Below are 11,610 nucleotides of genomic sequence, written 5' to 3' on the forward strand. Positions count from 1 at the left end.
AAAAACTAAGAGTTTATCCAAACTAAACCAACTGTGAAAGAAATATTAAAGAGTCTTCTCTAAGTGGAAAAAGAAGTAAAAATATACAGAGAAGGGAAAAACTCCTACCAGTACACACAAACACATAGTAAAGGCTGTGGATCAACCAATTAGATAATCTAGTATGAAAATTAAAAGACAAATGAATTGTAAATTAAATGCTAACTACAATAAACACCCTATTACATCAATGAACAGAGCGTCCTGATAGAAAAGCAATAAGAAAACTGTAGTCTTAAATTACAGATTAGAGTAGTTGAACTTAATAGATACCTACAGTATTTGTTGTTGTTCTTCAGTTACTAAGTTGTTTGATTCTTTTGAAACCCCATGGACTGTAGCCCTCCAGGCTCCTCTGTCCATGGGATTTCCCAGGCAAGAATACTGGAGTGTATTGCATTTCCTTTTTCCAGGGATCTTGCTGACCCAGGCATCAACTCTGCATCTTCTGCATTGCAGGCAGATTCTTTTCCTCTTTGCCACCTGGCATAGTCTACCCCAAATTAGCAGAATACACATTTTCAAGTGCACACAGGACATTTCTTCAGGGATGATCAAATGCTAGGCCGCAAAACAAGTCTCAACACATTTAAGAAGACAGAAATTATATCAAGCACTTTTTCTGACCACAATGGTACAAAATAAGAAATCAGTTACAGGAGGGGAATATGGGATAAACACAAACATATGGAGACTAAACAACATGCTACTACAAACCAATGAGCTAATGAAGAAATCAAAAAGGGAATCAGAAAATACTTTGAGACTAATAAAAACACCAACTTCCCAAAATCTATTGGATTTAGCAAAAGCAGTTCTAGGGGGAAATTCATAGTGACAGATGCTTCCCTCAAGGGAAAAAAAAAAAAAAACTGAAATAAACAACTTAACTTACTATATAAATGAATTGGAAAAGGAAGAATAAATAAAGCCCCAAATCCTCAGAATGAAGGCAATAATAATGATCAGAGAGGACATTAATAAAATTGAGACTTCCCCTTTCCTAAAGTAAAAAAAAAAAAAAAAAAAATATCAGTTAAGTGAAAAGATAAACAAAATAATTAAGTCTTTAGCAAGGTTCATCAAAAATAAAAGATAGATGACTCAAATAAACAAAATAAGAAATGCAATGGAGGCATTACTGCCAATATCACAGAAATAGGAAAAAATCATAAGAGGATACTACAGATAGTTATATGTCAGACAGTTGGACAACCTAGAAGAAACTGATAAATCTCTAGGAACATACAATCTTTCAAAATTTAATCAGGAAGGAATGTATAATCGGAATAGATGAATCACTAGTCGTGAAATTGAATTTATAATAAAAAAGCTCTTAGCAAAATAAAGTTCAGGACCACACAGCTTCACAGCAGAATTTTTCCAAACATATACAGAATAGCTTATACCCAACATTCTCAAACTATTCAAAAAAATTGAGAAAATGGAGTACTCCCAAATTATTTTATGAAGCCATTATTATCCTAACACCAAAACCAGACAAGGACACCACCAAAAAAGGAAATTAAATGCCAGTATTTCCATTGAATATAGATGTTAAAATTCTTAACAAAATATTAGAGAACCAAATTCAACACCACATTGAAACCATCATATACCATAATCAAGATGGACTTATTCCAGGGGTACAAGGATGGTTCAATATCTGCAAATTAGTCAATGTGGTACATCACATTAGGGATGAGGACAAAAATCACATGATCATCTCAACAGATGCTGTAAAAGCATTTGGCAAAATTCAATATTCATTCATTTCAAAAACTCTCACCATACTTGATATGGAGGGATATACCTGAACATAATGAAAGTGGAAGTGGAAGTCACTCTGTACCCACTCCAGTATTCTGGCCTAGAGCATTCCATGGACTGTATAGTCCATGTGGTCGAACATAATAAAGGTGATTTATAACAAACAGAGATAATATCATATTCAGGGCAAAAAGCTGAAAGCTTTGCCTCTAAATCAGGAACAAGACACAGATGCCCACTCTTGACACTTCTAAAATGCTAGAAGTACGAGGCACAGCAATCATTCAAGGAAAAGAAATAAAAGTCATCCAAATTGGAAGGAAGAAGGAAAACTGACACTACTTGCAGTTGACATGATACTATATACAGAAAACTATAAACCACCACAAAAAATGATTAAACAAATGAAATCAAAATGAATTAAAACCCTAAATGAAAGGCTGGGAACTATGAAACTCCTAGAAGTAAATGTAGGCAGAACACTCTTTGACATAATTCATAGCAACATTTTTTTTTCCACCTGTCTCCTAAGGCAAAGGAAACAAAAGAAAAAAATGAGATCTAATTAAACTTCAAGACTTTTGCACAGCAAATGAAAACACTGACAAAATGAAAAGACAACCTACTGAATGGGAGTAGAAAGTGAAAGCGAAGTCACTCAGTTGTGTCTGACTCTTTGTGACCCCACGGACTGTAGACTACCAGGCTTCTCCATCCATGGGATTTTCCAGGCAAGAGTACTGGAGTGGGTTGCCATTTCCTTCTCCAGGGGATTTTCCCTACACAGGGATCAAACCCAGGTCTCCCACATTGAAGGCAGATGCTTTTACCGTCTGAGCCAGGAAGTATTTGCAAATGATATGACTATAAGGGGTTAATATGCAAAATATATAAACAAATTACTCAACTCGATATTAAAAAAAAAAAACAACAACAATGGGAAGATCTGAATTCCTTCAAAGAAGATATACAGATGACTAATAGGCACATGAAAAAATGCTAAACAGCACTAATCGTCAGGGAAATTAAAACTAAAAATCACAAGGAGATATCACCTCACACCCATCAGAATGCTGCTACTGCTACTGCTGCTGTTACGGCTATCATCAAATGAAAAAGTCTGAAAATAACAAATGTTGGCAAGGATGTGGAGAAAAGGAAGCCCTTGTACTTAATGGATGGGAATGTAAATTTGTGCAGTCACTATGGAAAACATCATGGAAGTTTCTCAAAAAGCTGAAAAAACAACTACCATGTGACCCAGCAATTCCACTCCCAGGTATATATGAGAAGACAATGAACACTAATTTGAAAAGATACATAAATTCCAATGTTTATTACAGCCTTATTTACAATAGAAAAAATATGGAAGCAACCAGTGAACAAAACACACATGGTTCCTGTCTTCAAAGCACTTGCATGGAGTATGGGATAAGCAAGCATCTGAACACTACAGTAATCCTTAGAAATAATGACAGATACATGTTCTTTGAGATGGAAAAATTCTTCCAGCATATTGTATAGAAAAGGAAGACTAAAATATAGTTTGATTCAATCTGTATAAATTAAAAAAATTTCACTGATGTATATATGCTCATCCAAATATATGTGTATTATATATATTCTGCTGCTGCTGCTAAGTCACTTCAGTCGTATCTGACTCTGTGCGACCCCATAGACGGCAGCCCATGAGGCTACCCCGTCCCTGGGATTCTCCAGACAAGAACACTGGAGAGGGTTGCCATTTACTTCTCCATTGCGTGAAAGTGAAAAGTGAAAGTGAAGTCGCTTTGTCACGTCCGACTCGTAGCGACCCCATGGACTGCAGCCTACCAGGCTCCGCCATACATGGGATTTTCTAGGCAAGAGTACTGGGGTGGCTTGCCATTGCCTTCTCCGATATATATTCTAGTGTTATATAACACACACACACACACACACACACACACACACACACACACATATATAATAAACATTTAAGTAGAACAACAAAGACAAAATATTAACAGTATATATTTCTATTGCCACACTTATTGGTGTCCTCAACCAGTCCATTCTAAAGGAGATCAGACCCGGGTGTTCTTTGGAAGGAATGATGCTAAAGCCAAAACTCCAGTACTTTGGGCACCTCATGCGAAGAGTTGACTCATTGGAAAAGACTTTGATGCTGGGAGGGACTGGGGGCAGGAGGAAAAGCGGACGACAGAGGATGAGATGGCTGGATGGCATTACCAACTCGATGGACATGACTTTGAGTGAACTCTGGGGGTTGGTGATAGACAGGGAGGCCTGGCGTGCTGCGATTCATGGGGTCGCAAAGAGTTGGACATGACTGAGCGACTGAACTGAACTGAATTTCATTTTTATACTTTTTGAATTCCCATATTGCTTTGCCTCGAGTACATATTTACAGTTAGAAAACAAATAATGCTCTTTTGAAGCAGAGTAACCCAGACATTCAGAGAAGGCAATGGCAACCCAATTCAGTAGTCTTGCCTGGAGAATCCCATGGATGGAGGAGCCTAGTAGGCTACAGTCCATGGGGTCGCTAAGAGTCGGATACGACTAAGCGACTTCACTTTCACTTTTCACTTTCATGCATTAGAGAAGGAAATGGCAACCCAATCCGGTATTCTTGCCGGGAGAATTGCAGGGACAGAGGAGCCTGTTGCGTGCTATCTATGGGGTCACACAGAGTCAGACACAACTGACATTGATGTAGCAGCAGCAGCAGCAACCCAGACATTAAATTAACATATGCCCAGGTATCCCTTAAAGTTCTTCTTTCTACCTCCAAGTCCATGTTTCTTCGCAATTTCCACATCATACCTTAGTTTCCAGTTATACTCAATGCATGTATAGCCAGCTTTCTTGGGTCTCAGTGCCTTTGCATTTTCTCCCCCCCTGTCTGGGAAACACTTGCACAACTTTTCACTTGGTGATCTATTTTGCTTCAGGTGGCTCAGGCTTCATCTTGGGTGTCTTTACTTAAAAGAACCCTTCCCCTACCTCCTTGCCATCAAACTATGACAAATGCCTCTCCTCGTTACCACCACAGCCCAGTGTGGTTTGTGTACTGTGAATTAATTCATCACATAAATGGAAATATAAGTTTAACATTACACTCCTCCTTTTCCTGCTCTGTTTTCTCTCAACAACAGCTCATCACTTTCTAGTTTCTTCCTACTCACCTGGTTCCACTTGCACCAGCCTCCTTGTTTTATTGGAAGGACATAGACAATACCAATTGGGGGCTTTTGCCCTGGCTATTTCCTCTGCCCAGAATTTATTCCCCAAGATAGCCACAAGATCAGTCCCTCATGTTGTTAATTAAGTCTTTGCTCAAATGTCCTGGATTAAAAAGGCTGTACCCGCACTAACCTCAGGGGTGGAAAACTCCCCAAATCTCATATCTCATAAGGTTCTCTCTATACGGTATAATTCACTATTTTGTCATTAATGTTTACCTTCCATCTTTCCTGACTAGAATGTAAGCCCCATGAGAGAAGGGTCTTGGGTATTGGTTACCAATGTGTACCTTGCACCCAGAACACTACCTGAAACACTGCAGAGGGTTCAATCAGTTCAGTTAAGTCGCTCAGTCATGTCCGACTCTTTGTGACCCCATGGACCGTAGCACGCCAGGCCTCCCTGTCCATCACCATCTCCTAGGGCTTACTCAAACTCGTGTCCACTGAGTTGGTGATGCCATCCAACCATCTCATCCTCTATCATCCCCTTCTCTTCCCACCTTCAGTCTTTCCCAGTATTAGGGTCTTTTCAAATGAGTCAGATCTTCTCATCAGGTGGCCAAAGTATTGGAGTTTCAGCTTCAGCATCAGTCCTTCCAATGAATAATCAGGACTGATTTCTTTTAAGATGCACTGGTTGGATCTTCTTGCAATCCAAGTGACTTTCAAGAGTCTTATCCAACACCACAGTTCAAGAGCAGCAATTCTGCAGCACTCAGTTTTCTTTATAGTACCACTCTCACATCCATACATGACCACTGGAAAAACCATAGCTTTGACTAGATGGACCTTTGTTGACAAAGTGATGTCTCAGCTTTTTAATATGCTGTCTAGGTTGGTGATAAATTTTCTTCCAAGGAGCAAGGGTTTTTTTTTTTTTTAATTTCATGGCTGCAGCCATCATATGAAGTGGTTTTTCAGACAATAAATAAATAAATAAAGTCAGTAACTGTTTCCATTGTTTCCCCATCTATTTTCCATAAAGTGATGGGACCAGATGCCAGGATCTTAGTATTCTGAATGTTGAGTTTTCACTCTCCTCTTGAACTTTCATCAACAGAGTCTTTAGTTCTTCTTCACTTTCTACCATAAGCATGGTGTCATCTGCATATCTGAGATTATTGATATTTCTCCCAGCAATCTTGATTCCAGCTTATGCTTCATCCAGTCCAGCATTTTGCATAATGTACTCTGCATATAAGTTAAACAAGCAGGGTGACAATAAACAGCTTTGACATTCTCCTTTCCCAATTTGGAGCCAGTCTGTTGTTCCATACTGGGGGTTAGTTAATACCTTTTAAGGGGGAAATAAACATTACACCTAAGAATTTATGTCTATTTTTGCAATTAAATAAAACAAATCCAGACTAATGTGAGAAGGAACTTGATTTGAAATGACAATGGTGATAGGGTCATCACCCACACAACAAAAGTAATGCTGAAAATTCTCCAAGATAGGCTTCAACAATACATAGACCAAGAACGTTCAGATGTTCAAGCTGCATTGAGAAAAGGCAGAGGAACAAGAGATCCAATAGCCAACATCTGTTGGTTCATAGAAAAAGCAAGAGAAATCCAGAAAAAGATCTACTTCTGCTTTGCTGACTATGCCAAAGCATTTGACTGAGTGGATCACATCAAATTGTGGACAATTCTTAAAGAGATCAGTATACCAGACCAACTTACCTGACTCTTGAGAAATCTGTAAGCAGGTCAAGAAGCAACAGTTAGAACTGGACATGGAACAAAGGACTGGTTCCAAACTGGGAAAAGACTACATCAAGGCAGTACATTGTAACAATGATTTATGGAGATAATAAATCTGAATGAGGGGGAATTGAAAATGGCAAACCTCTGACCTAATGCTTTTGTAAAAGTATAAAAGAAAATCTTAAACTTGAAATAAATGGGCAGTCCAGGAAATTGAGAGGCTGCGTCGTTACTCGCCAACATGGTCCCTCCTTTCAGGTTGAATCCCTGGCTGCTGGAGACGGACACTGGCAAAGTCGGACACAACTGAACGACTGGAATGAACTGATTGCAACAGGGAGAATGCTTTGAGCACAAGTTCGTAACGTGTCTCAAAATGGAACAGAAAAATATATTTCTTTAACATGGAAGGATAAGCAGGGTGAGCAGCAACTGTGTGTGTGTGAGTTTGTGTATTTGTCTGTGTGTGTGTGTGTGTGTGTGTGAGTTTGTGTGTGTGAGATGCAGCAAGAGGTGGGGATGGATGAACAGACAGCATGATGGAGCAGTTTGACTGGAAGTGTTTCTTTCTGTAGTGAGCTGATTCTTAGAATGAGATGTTAAGGGAGCCAGAAATGTCTGACTCTTAGAGCTTGCTCAAGCGTGGGGCAAAGCTGAAGTTCAGAGGAGAGAAGCTTAGCTAAAGTTTAGCCAAGCCAAGTCAGTGGGCATGTTATGGATGACTGAGCACTTGGCCAGTCTCTGCTGTTGTTTAAGAGAGGCCAAGTCAGCCCTAGGACAGTATGGTTGTTATCAAAATTGCAAGTCCATGTGCTTGATGCATAATTAGGCCCATCAAAACTAAATGTTAGACTTTGGAACAGGGAAAGGTTTATTACAGATTCATACAAGGATGTGGGTGGCTCTTGCCCTAAGAACCCAATGTTACTGAAAGTTTTCAGTAAGGATGTTTAAAAGCAAATGTTAGAGAGAGTTGTGGTAAGTTGTTGCAGACTTCTTGGTGGCACATCCTTTGTGCTTAAAGGTTAGGTCATGGTCAGGTAATGATGTTCCTATACATTTCTACCAGATGAATGTTATTTTCTGTCCTGACAAGAGAGGGCAAAGTCTCAAGGCACAACTCTCACCTTGAAGTGTCCCATCCTGGTTAAGTAGAAACAGATGTCAGTTGGAATCTCCTTCAGGGCGAGGTTCCCACATTCTGCCCATCTCTCATCCTTGAAAGAGCCAGGCACCAAACCCAATAGGTCCTGTCTCCTCAGGCTGTCCAAGTGAAGAGACCAGTTCTCACAGACTGAGATCCAAAAAGACGACCACTATGAGCAGGTTGCAGAGACAGGGATGGAGAGAGGTTCACCACTCCTCAAGGCCTGGGTCAAGGCTACTGGAGGGCCTTAGTGAGGGCTCTGGACCACTATAGGATGTAGTCCCCAGTCTATTCCCTGGGACCTCCAGCTCACCCAATGGCCCAAGGCTGGTGATCTCCAGGCCCTCGAAAAGAATGCCTGAATCTGCCTCTTCTCTCACTTTCCAGCTGATGACCACCACAGCACCCTTATTTAATCACTTCCCCAATGGTCCCTCCTTGACAGTAACTGGGGGCATGGCCCACTGTGGTGCTGATCAATAGCTGAGCATGACAATGAATGGTCACTCATTGACAGTTGGCTGCTTGTGAATGGGGTCATCTGAGGCACCAAGAAAGGCTGAGCAACACCTGTTGCCTAGGAACAGGGTGGGTTGAAATGAAGCACATCAATGGCTAACTTCATAGGGCTGTGCTCACTCTGATCTGTTACATTGTGAATAGAATAAGAATCACTGTGAGGTTAAGGTTTGTCAAAGTAGTTCTCAAGGTGGGCTGGCTTTAACATTCTTGTTGGCTTTGAAATATTAGCTATACTATATGCGGCACATGCGATCATGTGGCAGTAGTTGGAGGGGCATATAGATAAACACTTCTGACTGGCATGCCTGGGAATACAATGAAAAGAATGATGTACAAAAGTTAAACAAGCATGTGAAATCAAAATCTTCAGTGGGAAAGGAGTCAGTCAAAAAGATTAAAGCACACTGGACCCAACGTATCCTTATGGAACAGAGCAGCATGAGAACAGCCCTTAGCAGGTAGCCATTGTTGTGCCTTATTATTCCACATCCTGTTAGGAAGCAACACGTCTTGCCCAGCAATTGGACAGTGCATCCCTGGGCCCTACCCATAAGCAACCAACTATCAATGAGATATCTACTGGTACTTCTGCTCAGCTATTGGTCAGCTCCACAGTGGGCCCTAACTGATGATAACTGTCAATGAGGGACCACTGGGGAAGTGATTCAGTCAAGAGACAGTGGTGCAGTGGTCATCTGACTCTTGCCTTTGGGCACCTTACTTTTTTTTTTTTTCTTAATCGGGAATATATTTCTGGTAGATGGGGCAGGTTGAGTTTCCCTACTCAATGTGAGAGTTGAAGTGTCCCCAACAATATTAGTGGAGGAGACATTTAACATTTACTTTGCTCTGATGTGTAATCTTGTGGAGACGGTATAAACATACTGGGGCAACAGACTGAGGATTCACCAAGTCTTGGGGTCTCTGAAGCTCATTGGAGTAGAAAAAACATCCAACCTGTTCTTAATTACCTTTTTCCATGTTAAGGGCTTGCTCTTAAGTTCTTTAAGCCCCTCAAGAAACCCCAATAGGAAGAGGGTGGTCAAAAGATGAAGTGACTAGAGAACTCTGAGGTGCTGAAATGGGGTGAAAAGTGTTTGGTACAGGTTCATACAGGGATGGAGGAGGCAGGAGTGCTAAAGGGGGACATATAAGTCAAAGAAGGAAAGTCTGAGGGTCATGAGAAGAAACACCATGCCCCTGAATCACCACGCCCCAGAATCAGACACACAGAGGTGTCAGGGGTGAGAAAGTTGTATCATGGCGTCCCTCAGCACCTACTAACCCATGTGATGGGCACAGTGGTACATTTTGATGTCTAAGAGCCCAAAGCCACCATTGGCTGGGGGAGTGCCTAGCTGACCAATCAGATTGAAGGGTGTGGCTCCTCATTGTCCTGAGAAGGTATATATAGGGAGGTCAGAGGTAGAGCTTCTGGGTTAGGCCACTTCATGCTATCATCATGACTAAGGCAACCTGGGAAGCCACAGCAGCCAAGAAGAGTTGCAATGCGGTTTGCTTCAAGGGTGAAAGGACGAAAGAAGACCCTTTGTCAACAGAGACAGAGGCAGTGTGAAGGTAAGATGATTCCATCTACACTCGCTATATTCTCCATTGACTTTGCTGCCCAAGACTGCTACACTGCCCTTGCCTGCCACAAAAGCCCTCATCAGCCCACATCCCTTTTCATGAAATCTCCCTTCCAACTCAGATGTTATACCCTTTCCTCAAAACTAATACCCTTCTCTTGTCTTTCAAGGCACGGAATATGACCAAGAGGTTCAGAAGACCTCTAAAAGGAACCTTGAGAAAGAAAATCCGATCATATGCCACTCAGTCGAGGAAGGTGAAGAAAACAAGAAAACCAAACTGTTTTTTCTGTTCCTGTGCACGTAAGAAACTGAATCAAAGCCGAAAAGGGTACCAAATATGAGGCAGAATCAAAGAAGGAGGCAGAAACAAAGGAGAAGATAAGCTCAGCCACCCCAGAATGAGAGACCCTGGAGAAGTACAAGCTGGGCAGCCAGTAACTGAATAGAAAAGGTCAGACAGTTTAGAATTGCATCTCCAGAGGTCTGCTGTCTTAGAAATGGCCAACCAGGAAACGACTGACTCTCACACTAACATAGTAAACTTATGGCTGCAATTAAAATACACATCAAATGGTGAAAAGATGATATTTGTGTGTGTGTGAATTTTCTGATGGGAAGGGAGGGAAGGAAGCAAAGAGGTGGGCACCTGAGTGGGGAGAGATGTGGGGGTCCCAAGAGCTGAGGGAACAGATCCTCATGTCCCCAGTTAGCCAGAGAGTAGAGGTCTGGACTGGGTCAGGAGTCTGCACGGAAGATGGATAACCCTGCTTAGCAATTCATTTCATCGGCAAGTAGTAGTGGTGTGATGTTACTGCCATTGTTTGGGGTGTGGAATGACATTAGGGTCTAGATTGCCAAAACCTAGATGGAAAGAGGGTTAGCATGGGGATGGTGAATGTCATACTTCCCCTGAGTGAGGCAGGCAGAAATCACATCCTGGCCACTTAGATCATAACGGGCCCTGTTGCATCACTCACCTGTGCTGTCAGGTAAAGGTGCTCAGGAAGACAAAATGCAGATACAAGGAAAACCCAAAATTAGCACTCCCAGAGATTAAAATAATGTTTGGAGCAAACAGACCAAATATCAATTAGGCCACTGTTATCCTAAGAAATTGGTGGGAGCAGTGTGCTCCCAAGGGCAGGGCAGTGGAGGTGGCCCAATCCCAGTGCAAATGACACACAGGATCACCACACACAGATAATTTTTTTTTTGGTGGGGGGCACCATGCAGGTTGTAGGATCTTAGTTCCCTGACCAGGGATTGAACCAGTTCCCCTTCTAGTGCAAGCATGGAGTCCTAACCACTGGACAGCCAGAGAAGTCAGGACAGACACTTTTGATACAAGTATTATTATAAGACTGTGTAAAAGCTGGTCTTATATTTATCACCATCCCCTAGTATTTCTAAATAACTATGATCATAAAACATTCTTCCCTAATAAACTCTTTTGTTAATCCAAGTTCTACAGGTTTTCGTGGTTTAAAAAGAAGAGTATGGAATATTTAATTTGGTATTAACTTTCATTTTGAAGTGTTTAAATAGGTTCAAGGAGTAGTCAATCAAATATGGAGATATA

General features: G+C 41.3%; 1 long non-coding RNA gene across 1 annotated transcript; it reads left to right on the top strand.

Moving 5' to 3' along the window:
• The first annotated feature begins 9,845 nt into the window (after nt 1-9,845).
• LOC147341123 (uncharacterized) lies at nt 9,846-10,616 on the top strand. The gene is made up of 2 exons (XR_015158248.1): nt 9,846-10,017; nt 10,199-10,616. It is a non-coding gene; the product is annotated as an uncharacterized LOC147341123 (long non-coding RNA).
• The last annotated feature ends 994 nt before the right edge of the window (nt 10,617-11,610 follow it).

This window comes from Bos grunniens, chromosome X (assembly GCF_055505025.1).
Source record: "Bos grunniens cultivar Pamir isolate PY7600 chromosome X, Bosgru_T2T1.0, whole genome shotgun sequence".
NCBI classification, from domain to species: Eukaryota; Metazoa; Chordata; class Mammalia; order Artiodactyla; family Bovidae; genus Bos; species Bos grunniens.